This window comes from Neopsephotus bourkii, unplaced genomic scaffold, assembly GCF_033783945.1.
Source record: "Neopsephotus bourkii isolate Nb327-2 ecotype Australia unplaced genomic scaffold, CSIRO-AGI_Nbou_v1 NB_1373, whole genome shotgun sequence".
In the NCBI taxonomy this organism is placed as follows: Eukaryota; Metazoa; Chordata; class Aves; order Psittaciformes; family Psittacidae; genus Neopsephotus; species Neopsephotus bourkii.
This window is the reverse complement of record NW_026901852.1, coordinates 1,574,508-1,584,314: the sequence shown is the minus strand read 5'-3', so window position 1 is coordinate 1,584,314 and position 9,807 is coordinate 1,574,508.

The following is a 9,807-nucleotide window of genomic DNA, read 5'->3' as shown; positions in this document are numbered from 1 at the left end:
TTAAAAAAAATAGATTTCCAATGAACTGAAAATCCTGCTGTTAACCAGCTCTAGTGGTAAGCAGTGCTGTATCAATTGCTTTCAACACAGCAACTGTCACTTCTTTTGACAATTTGCATCTTTTAAATGCATATTTTCAATCAACACTTTAGACTTCTGAGCTGTCACTATGCTCACATGTCACTGCCGTTACTGCAATCACAAGTCATTGCTTATCAGAGTGATTGCCAGCAGTGCACTTCTGCCAAAACTGGCAATGGAGGTGGTTACAAGCTTTAATAAAGTAGTTTAAAGTGTGTGTGCATGTGTGATTGGGGGAGATAGAGAGGGAGAAAGAGAAAAAGAGACTAAATTGCACTTTTGAATGCGCAGATGATAGAACTGTTACAGGATTACAACAGGACAAGAAAGAATTGGAATTAACTGTTCTAGTTTTAATGAAAACAAAATAAAACTCCAAGCAGTTAAAAAACCCCAACAAAACCACAAACCCGAAACTCTCAGATAATATAAACTGAGTTTGGGATGCGCAACTTTTGACATGACGTAGGCAGCAGAAGCCAGGACACCGCTAGGCATGCACAAACCCCTCTTCATGTGTACCGAAGTACCACCAGCAGATATACCAGATTAAAAGTTGTCAAACATTAACCAACAGCAGTAACATCATCTGTCACCGCCTTTGTGTGTTAAATCATCCTGTTACAATAGTTTATGAGTACTTAGCCAGGGTAGATTGTTGGTACTGAGCAAGGCTGACAGTTAACTAGGGCTGGTTCAAAATTTTCTGAGATTTGTTTGCTATTGAAAACATTAATTCAGTTGTATAAGCATATTTTGCTGGAAGAAATGACATTAAAATGTTTGCAACATTATTATTATTATATTCTTTTTAGGTATTTGTAAGTATTGTATAAGAAAACTTAAAGGCAATTTGCAGTGTTTCAGTATTATTTCTTTAAAGTCTTCGAAATAGTATTTTTTTCCCCAAATTCCTACCTGTGATGAGACTTCTGGTTAAGTTCCAATAAATGGATTTTCTCTTTCCATGACTTGATTTCTACTCATTTTATTTGTCTCTTGCCTGAAAAAAAATGTGGGCACGTACATTACAAACAAACACTATAACTGCATTCTGGCCAAATAATACTCCATCAAGGTGATGGTACTTCATGCGAGCCTGGAAAACCAAATATTAAATGTTTTTTTATATAACTTACTTACACTAAAAATGTCTCAGTATTTGAACCTTTTCTGTGAGGAGTGGACCTAAATATACAGAATACTTAGATGAGATTCTACATGAATATTTTCCCAGCAAAATGAGTGTATAGCTTAACCAGGGTGCTGATCAATACTGCACACACCTAGCATAGCCTGATGTCAAAGCAGGCATGGTACTTCACTTCAGGCATGCCTAATACCTCTGCTAGCATTATAGAGGAATTGAGGAACAAGAAATGGGATTTATTATGAGTTAATAAACCTTGGGAAACTAATATTTGTGATTAACTGACAACTGAATGCAGCCCATGGCTTTTTGTTTAGATTCTATATAATGAATGAGCGTACTAAAAGTAATTCCAATCCCCCTTCATTAAACAAAGAAAGTATTGCCTTACCTGGACCTCTATTTGCTGAGGCGTTCAAGGCATCTTTCTGCATCAATTCAAGGCACTGCATACCCAGCTGGCTCCTTCTCTAGGTTTTTAATGCTTGCTCTGGATGTCATGCTCTGGATGTCATACTCTGGAAGTTACCATTTGGTGCTAGAGATGTATAAGTAGCCAATTTTGTTCTGCAGTTACTAATGTTAAATGTTAATTTTATCTTCCTTTCTGATTTAAACCCTTTGAATTTCCTTCATGCATACAAAGTTACAGTATTTAAAAAAATAAAACCATTCCAGTGGGGGATTGTGACAACCGATAGTTCCCATGGTTTGTGTGCTTTAAGGGATTTAGATTCCACAGGCAGGATGATGGCATGATTTACAGAAGCATTGCAGGGTCACTGTTCATTGCAAGCCTATGTGAGAATGCATGTAAGTCCAGCAGCTTCCCCAGTGAGGCTTAAGAAGGCCACACTGGTATAAGAAATTCTGGAGTTTATAAATCTCTCCAACATCAACTGTCATTGCAATCAGTGTGGGTTTGGCAGATTTCAGTCAAAGTTGGATGGCATCTATTTCACCACTGCATTTGAAGTGAGATAAAATATGATCCTGCTTATGGTTCAGCTACTTTGGTATGTAAGTTCTAAGTATATGAACTGAAAATCTCTCATTTTCTGTTTTAAAGCTACCAGGTCCCTGTTTTCTTCAGTTCAAAGAAACTTCATCCTGAAACAAAACTTCTGTAGGGCACCACTGATTTGACTTCACAACACACAATATTCAGCAGGACAGCAACATACAACATTCAACAAAAAATCCGTTACAGCCATGTGTGATCCCTTTTAATTCTTATCCCACAATGAGTAAGATGCAAGATAAGGATCTTCTCAGCCTTAATAAAAATACATTTTTTTAAGGACAGTATCTGTTACACACATGTAATGGAAAATGCAGTAGAGATGATTACGTCCTAAACTCTCATTGACTAGGCTTACAATTAAGGGGTTTGTGTGGTTGATATCTTCCTACACTGAGTCTATATTATACCTGGGAGTCCAGAATGTGTGATGGATCATCCTGAAATTCACTCAGTAGCCAGTGAAATTATGTCCCACTGCTCTTCTCTTACGGCTTGAAAGCGTGCTATGCTCCAGCAGAGAAGTCCTGTGGCTGATGGAAGAGGAGCAGAGGAAATGGTCGTTAGGAAGGCATGCAAGCCTCTGACAGAAGCAGGCTGCTGCAGGCAATCTTCAGTGGTGTACTAGGACCTGAATCTCATAGCACTCAGAAGATAAAGTACCTGCATCAGCTCCCTAAAGCTCTATCAGCAGAAATCTCGCACACTGGAAACACAGAGAAGACCTCTGAATTTCTGTGTAACCAGAATAGGTACTCCCAATTTTTTTTTCTAGCTTTCTGGGAGTGAATTAACTCCACTTTCAGCACTGCTATATCAAATACTTCTTTTAGTAGAACCACAGATGTGAAACATTGCAGTGACTAAGCCGAGCACGATGACAAGGACTGAGATCAGAGAAAAAAAGTAAGATGTCAACAAAACCAGCCGCATGATGAACCCTGAACATCTGCAGGATTGCTTCAGCTTGGAAGACTTTAATTTCATTTGGCCTGTGTGATCTGCCTCAGAACTTTTTACATTGTCATTTTATGAACAATGCTCTCCGGTGCTTCTCTTGTGGTACACTACATTCAAAAGCCATTACCTGAAGCCACTAAAAACAATAGTTGATATAAAAAAAAAGCCCCTCTAATTTCTTGTTCTGATATACCCCTTGGTCAAAGCCACAAAACCCAAAACTTACTGCTTTATGAAAGTGGAGCATTAAGGAAAGCTGTGAACGCAAAAGGTTAATAATAAAATTGTGAACATCGTTTGGCTGGGTAAGAATACGACCAGAGCAGCTCATCCACACTGAGCACCACTGCAAGACCTCGAGACTGCTGCAGCTTCCATCTGAAATAAACGATTCCCTGAATTCATGTGGAAAAGAACTGCAAGACTCTCAAGATTAATGCTGGATTATGACTTCTAATATTTGAGCACCTTAAAATTCACCCCCTTTCCCTTGAGATCAGCACAGCTTTTCTTCTCCTTTGTACAATTTTAATCTTGACAACTATATGTATGGCCTTAATTTTCTGAATAAGTGTATCTTTAAATAGTCTATTTAAAAAGTACCTACTAAGAAAAAGTATCTACTGCTACCTTCCTCAGCCTTCAGATAGTCATATTTTCATATTACGTGCATGTGTGTGTGTGTTCCTTCATAAATACATTCTATGTATGATTTATTTTATCTTGAGCAGGGTGTCCTATCTTGCAGTTTGGATACTCCTGCATGCTTTGTTACGTTAAGTACGCTAAATCCAACATTTAGGTACCACCTTAGGCATTCAGACTCTCATGAGCCTGAAGACAGGTAAAGTTTGCTGGTGGGGAAGCCAGCTTCCTTCCTCACCTCGCCTAATGACTCGTGACTTAAACAGCAAGGTCTCGTACTTCCTAAATGAATTCCCAAAGAACTGCCCAATTGCAGTGAATACCCAAACACAACCAGGATTCTGGTGTTTATCCCTCTGTTATTCTCGCTCAGGTTGTTCAAATATTTAGAGTCAGCCAGAAAATTAAAATTATGCTGTAGTTTAAGCATCCACCAGGGACACCCGGAGCCTCTTCTCAGCCCTCACACAAAGCCCAACAGCTTCACCTGAGCGAGACCAATTCCAGAATGTAAATCAGACAAAATGTGAATTAAACTTTAGGAGCTCCACATCCTTAATGACAAATTGGGTACGGAGCTTTCCTTGTCTCTCCCTGGGATACTCTCAAAGGCCAGCTTCAATATTTTGTAACTACAGATTGTTCCTTTATTTCTCCTTTCTACACTGGTTGATATCAACGAAGTTATTTCTTAATGCTGCATGACAACACATAGTTCATTAATTTTCATATTGCCTTGATTTTTCTCTTTTCTAGTCCTTATTTTTATTCACATTAGCTACACAATTCAGTACCATTATATTATCTTGATTTTGCTGTTCTTCCTATTGCTGTACATTTTGAAGAAGGGCACATTTTGAAGAAGTTTTTAGTATCAAAAATAGGGAAAAAAATCTGATGGAATTAAATAGTTGTGTTACATAACTTTCTAAATGATTTTTTTTTTATGAAGGATTCCTTTTTATAACTCCATTCAGAATTTTGCCAGCAATTCCGCTATTGTCTCACAGAATAATGCAAGCTTTTTCCTCTGCTGATTAATTCCAATCAGCTCCAAGTTGTTCATAAGGGAGAAAATATTTTTCTTAGTTTTGCTGGTGTCCCTTTCAATTTCAGTTATTCAGATCTTTGATAAGCCTAAAAGAATCCACATACTTCCTCCATTTTCTTCACTCCACGACTCCACAATCTCCATGACACTGAGCTATCAGTACCATACATTTTATTTCTATACAAAAGCCCTCATACATGATTTCACACATTTTTTTCCTATGGCAGGCAAGGAGAGATGCAACTGAAATGTATTATTAACTCAGAGCCTGATGAAGAGCTGTCTTTTTTATTGCGAAGAGAGAGACCAAGAGTGTCTCTGTTTTGTAACTTCTCTGCACCTCAGTATCAGTTTTAGCACAGCTCACCATATGATGCAACCTCTTCACAAGACAGATGCCTGCTTCATTCTGCTCTCCTCAGTGAATGTCTGAGTTGTTTATTTGGTTTTATTTTCTGTTGAATACAGCACATGGGGTCCTGCTGAGCTCTGGAGACTTTCTTACTTATCCATGTAACATCTATTATTCAGCTTCATTTGCTGGAGTCTGTAATATGTATCCTCCTTTACCAATCAAGTGAATGGATGAAGCTCTCCCACATCGCTTATTCCCTCACAAAGGGAATGGAGGAGATAAGGAGATATTTTCCTCATGCAGGCATCACAGAGACACCTGCTAGGAGAAACACCTGTCACCACTGAAATCAATGAAAACCTTGGCATTTACCTCCGTGGATGTGGTGTGGACTTCACTGGGGTTTGGTCCAAAAGTTAACTGTCATCCTGAGCCATTGAGCTGATTAATTCCTATGGCTCAATGCCAGTAACGGATAGATTCCCCTTTGTAACTGATCCAATGAGCAAACCCTACATGTTACTCATAAACACATTCCCTGGTCCTCACAGAGATTCTGCCCCTCTTGTACTGGACAGGAAGCCAGCAGCCATTTACTATGTGCATCTGGAGATAAGGCCAGAATTTACCCCTAAGCTGCCTTTGCAGGCCATATTGCTGACTCCCTTATGCCACTTCACTCTGCTGTCCTAATTTCCATGCATGCTTTTAGATATTCAGTGCTCACTGATACACAAACTGCTTAATCTTCCTCCAATTTAGCTTTCAGTATCATCAGTCTCCCACCTCTGTGCAGATCACTCATTTCAATTTCCCAGTGTGCTTTTAGTAATCAGGTATACATTCGTTTCATCTACTGCTTACCAAAACATTAATGCATCTGTCTCTCAATCTCTACAAGAAATGTCTCGGGGGGACATTTCAACTTACATAATTGGTGAGAGTAAGGTTTGTTTAACGGTACTGAAATGGGAAAATCAGGAACACAAGACTTCTAGTATTGTGCTTGGCAAGTGCCTGACAGGTTCCAGTCCATACTGACAATATAGCTCAGTTTTAAACTGGGCCTAATGGAGCTTGCTGTTACACATGGGCTCCTGCTAAGAAACTGCTGGGAAGAGTCTTCTTCAGATTCTTTTTCCCTTAGTGTTCACTGTGATTCACTGCAAGTGACATGGCCGTTATTCACCTGTACTAGCATGAAATTTATACGGTTACCTATGCCAGAATCATGGCAGGCAGGAGAATCATGATCTGCAGAAGGAGGGCATTTATTTGCTCCTTTTTTAAAGGTCTTGCATTGAATTTCCAAGTTAAACTGCAGTTGGAAGCAAAGGGGAATTCTTCACGAGGAGAAGTGTGGGAAGGATGGTGCTAACCGACAAAGCAGATCATGCTTCTACTACAGCTTCTTAGGACTGAAGTGTAGCAGAGCTTATGTTGGCTTAACTGCCTCCCCAAGGAACTGCCACAGAAGACACAGAAAACACTGAAGTTGTTTAACACAGATGTGAGAAATAATAGGTAACAATTTTAAGTATGTACTGATTAGAGAAAGAAAGTGCGAGATGTATTAGTTTTTTAGCACAAAATGTGAGAAAACAACAAAAAAAATCTCAGCCTATAAACTGAGAAAATCAAGGCATGGTTTTGGTATCAATCTTCCACTACTGCCCAGCTAAAAATTAATTCTGTTACTTATGGGTCTTTTCCATTCATCATGCATACGCTAATGATGCTCAGTGCACCCTACTGATCTTTGCCATGTAACATGGCCCTTCTACATGTCTTTTTATAAGTGCTTGAAAATATCTTGGTGTGTATTTGCTGCAAAGTCTCAGCTGATAGGGATTTTGGGGAACTTTAAGATTCAGGCAGTGTTTTTAGCGCAGCCATGAATTTTAATAGTCGTTGACTTTCCACAGACGTTATGTTGTCACTGTGTTTCACAGACATTGTTTTCAGGTATATGGGCATAGTTAGCAAAGGAAACAAAACTCCTACACATGCTTATCTGCAAATAACACCCATACAAACCCTAGTAATATAAAATTGATGTGGCTAAATACAGAGGGAAACGGTTGTTATTGTGAGAGCATATTTACACCAGATGATAAAGAAAGTACAGATCTGCTGACACTGGTTTCCAAACCACTTTCGTTATTACACATATTACTTTTCTCAGAAGGTAAACTGAAGCAATTTGCAAAATAGTGAGTTTTTAATCATATTCCAAGTGCAACTCTCAACACACTTCAGTGTGGCTTGACACTCATTTGGGTACTGCAAGCCTCTACTTATCTTTTGAGTTACAAGCAGCAGAAGCAAAATGAAACAATCAAAGTTTAAATTGAACTGACTGCTTGGAAGACCCTGTTTATGAAGAAATAACATATTTGTACAGTGTTAATATTCTCATGTAGGTCAGAGACATCTAAAACATAGTGTAAACTTGATTGTTTTAGGCAGTTCTTTAGACTCTAATAGAATTTCTCCTCTGAAGTTATGGAAGAGAGAAGGCTGCCATCCTCCTCAGGCAGCTGTAGTGAGACAGAAGGCAAAGTCCTTCTACTTTCCTTCTGCAATGAGCTGTTCTTTCTCTAATGCCTCTTTAAATAAGAAACTTGCTTATAGAAACCATAATGATAGCCGAAACTCCTTGGCTGAACTTAAATCAACAATCCTCATGCCAGTTGCCTGTTAGCAATATAGATATACTTTGTCTTTTGCTGATAAGCACACTGAAATCTGTCAGGGTATATTCTGTTACCTCTTTTTAATTAAAGATAAAAATCCAGCATTTTGTGCTACTGAAACTGAGCCTGATTACCTATCTTGAGAAGCTGAGATATTGCTGTACTGAGGACTACGAAATGTTGTTTATCAAACTGAGCAGAACTGGAATTGCAACAAAATTTCTGGGCACTGTTTGAACAATAGCTCCTTTCCCTTCAATTCTCAGGACAAAGTAAATATCATAGATTGCTGGTAAACATTTTTCCCCTACCGATTTTATTCATGCCTTAAAGGTCTTGTTAGCTTGTTTCTTGCAGAATGGATGCCTAAAGCTGTGAGAACCTTTCAGGGTAAATCATTACATAGATCACAACTACAACTATGGGCTTTTATGGTCTTGTTTCCAAAACTCATCATAAGAAAATTACTAGCTGGCTGCTATTTCCTATCTCTTTTCACAGCATCTTTAGTTGTCTTCACACTAAATGCTTACAAATACCTGAATAAGAAAAAAAAGGAAATTGTTTCTGCAATTTAAAAGTTACTAAGAATATATTGTAGAGAAGGGTCTTCACAAGTTTACATTTTAGACTCAATTGTTAAGTTTTTACTCTATTTTTCAGAATGAACATTTTAACTATTAAAACCTCCAAATATATGACAACAGGCTCTAAAATAGAGCTGTCTTCAAAAAGCACTGTGCAAAAGTTTCTAGTCAGATTTTTCCAGTTTAAAGAAAACAAAACCAATAGTGATTCATAAAATGATATTAATCCAGACAGAACTACATTAAACATGAAAGACTAAATGTCTAGCCATGTGACATACGATCTCATCACTGAACAAGTTCTTCAAAATGTACCTTCATCATCATTCTGATTTATCTATCCATGAAATGGTATGCACAAGAAACCCACTGATAAATGTTTTATGTAGCCTTAATAATTCTCACTTGGAAGAATATTCCTTATTATTTGAAAATTGAAAGATTACTTCTATGCTGCAAGCAAATATTTTGCAAAGTTCAGTTGCCAAGCTCATTTCCTATAGTCTGTTTCCAATTCTTGCACACACAAATGTGTGCAAAGTGAGCCCTTCTATAGCCATAGTCCCACATCTAGCATAATTTAGGTTGAAATTTTAAAACATCCCTGCAATTTTCTAGACAATATTTTGAATTTGCAAGTGATTTATGTTCACAAGAAAAAAAAAATTCAATGGATTCACAGCCCCTCAGAGAATTTTCTGAGGGATTATTCTACGGATTTATTTCTAAGGATATTTCTAGGGATTATTCTAAGAGTTTCTGCAGAGAAGAGCTTGAGTTCAGCATGTTAGGACCTACTATAACACCGTTTTCAATATAAAATACTAGTAACTTAAAAAAATAAATAAGCTTTACAGCATCTTTCTAATATAAATTCTGTGATCACAATGGCAAGAACATCCCGAAGGAAAAAGCCTGTATTCCAGAACTATCCAGTGCTTGAACCACTGGCAGTTTAAACTTTCACTCAGGCATGAAAATGACACTTCCCCATACTGTAGAAGTACTCTATACAGCCAGTATAGATGGGTGTCTCAGAAAGTCAAGGCATGGCACCACATGATCCATGAAGCGGTGTCACTGAGGCTGTGATAGATTAGTCAACTCAACTAAACTGGAAGCTGGTTCAGTTACAGCTGCACCACGCCCCAATCAGCCCTGTAGATGTACTGGCTCTTACGTTTTCTGAACAGACTGGGAATTAAAACATGGTTTTGACATATAAAAGCTGACCACATTGGCTCATGCTGTCTAGATCTTA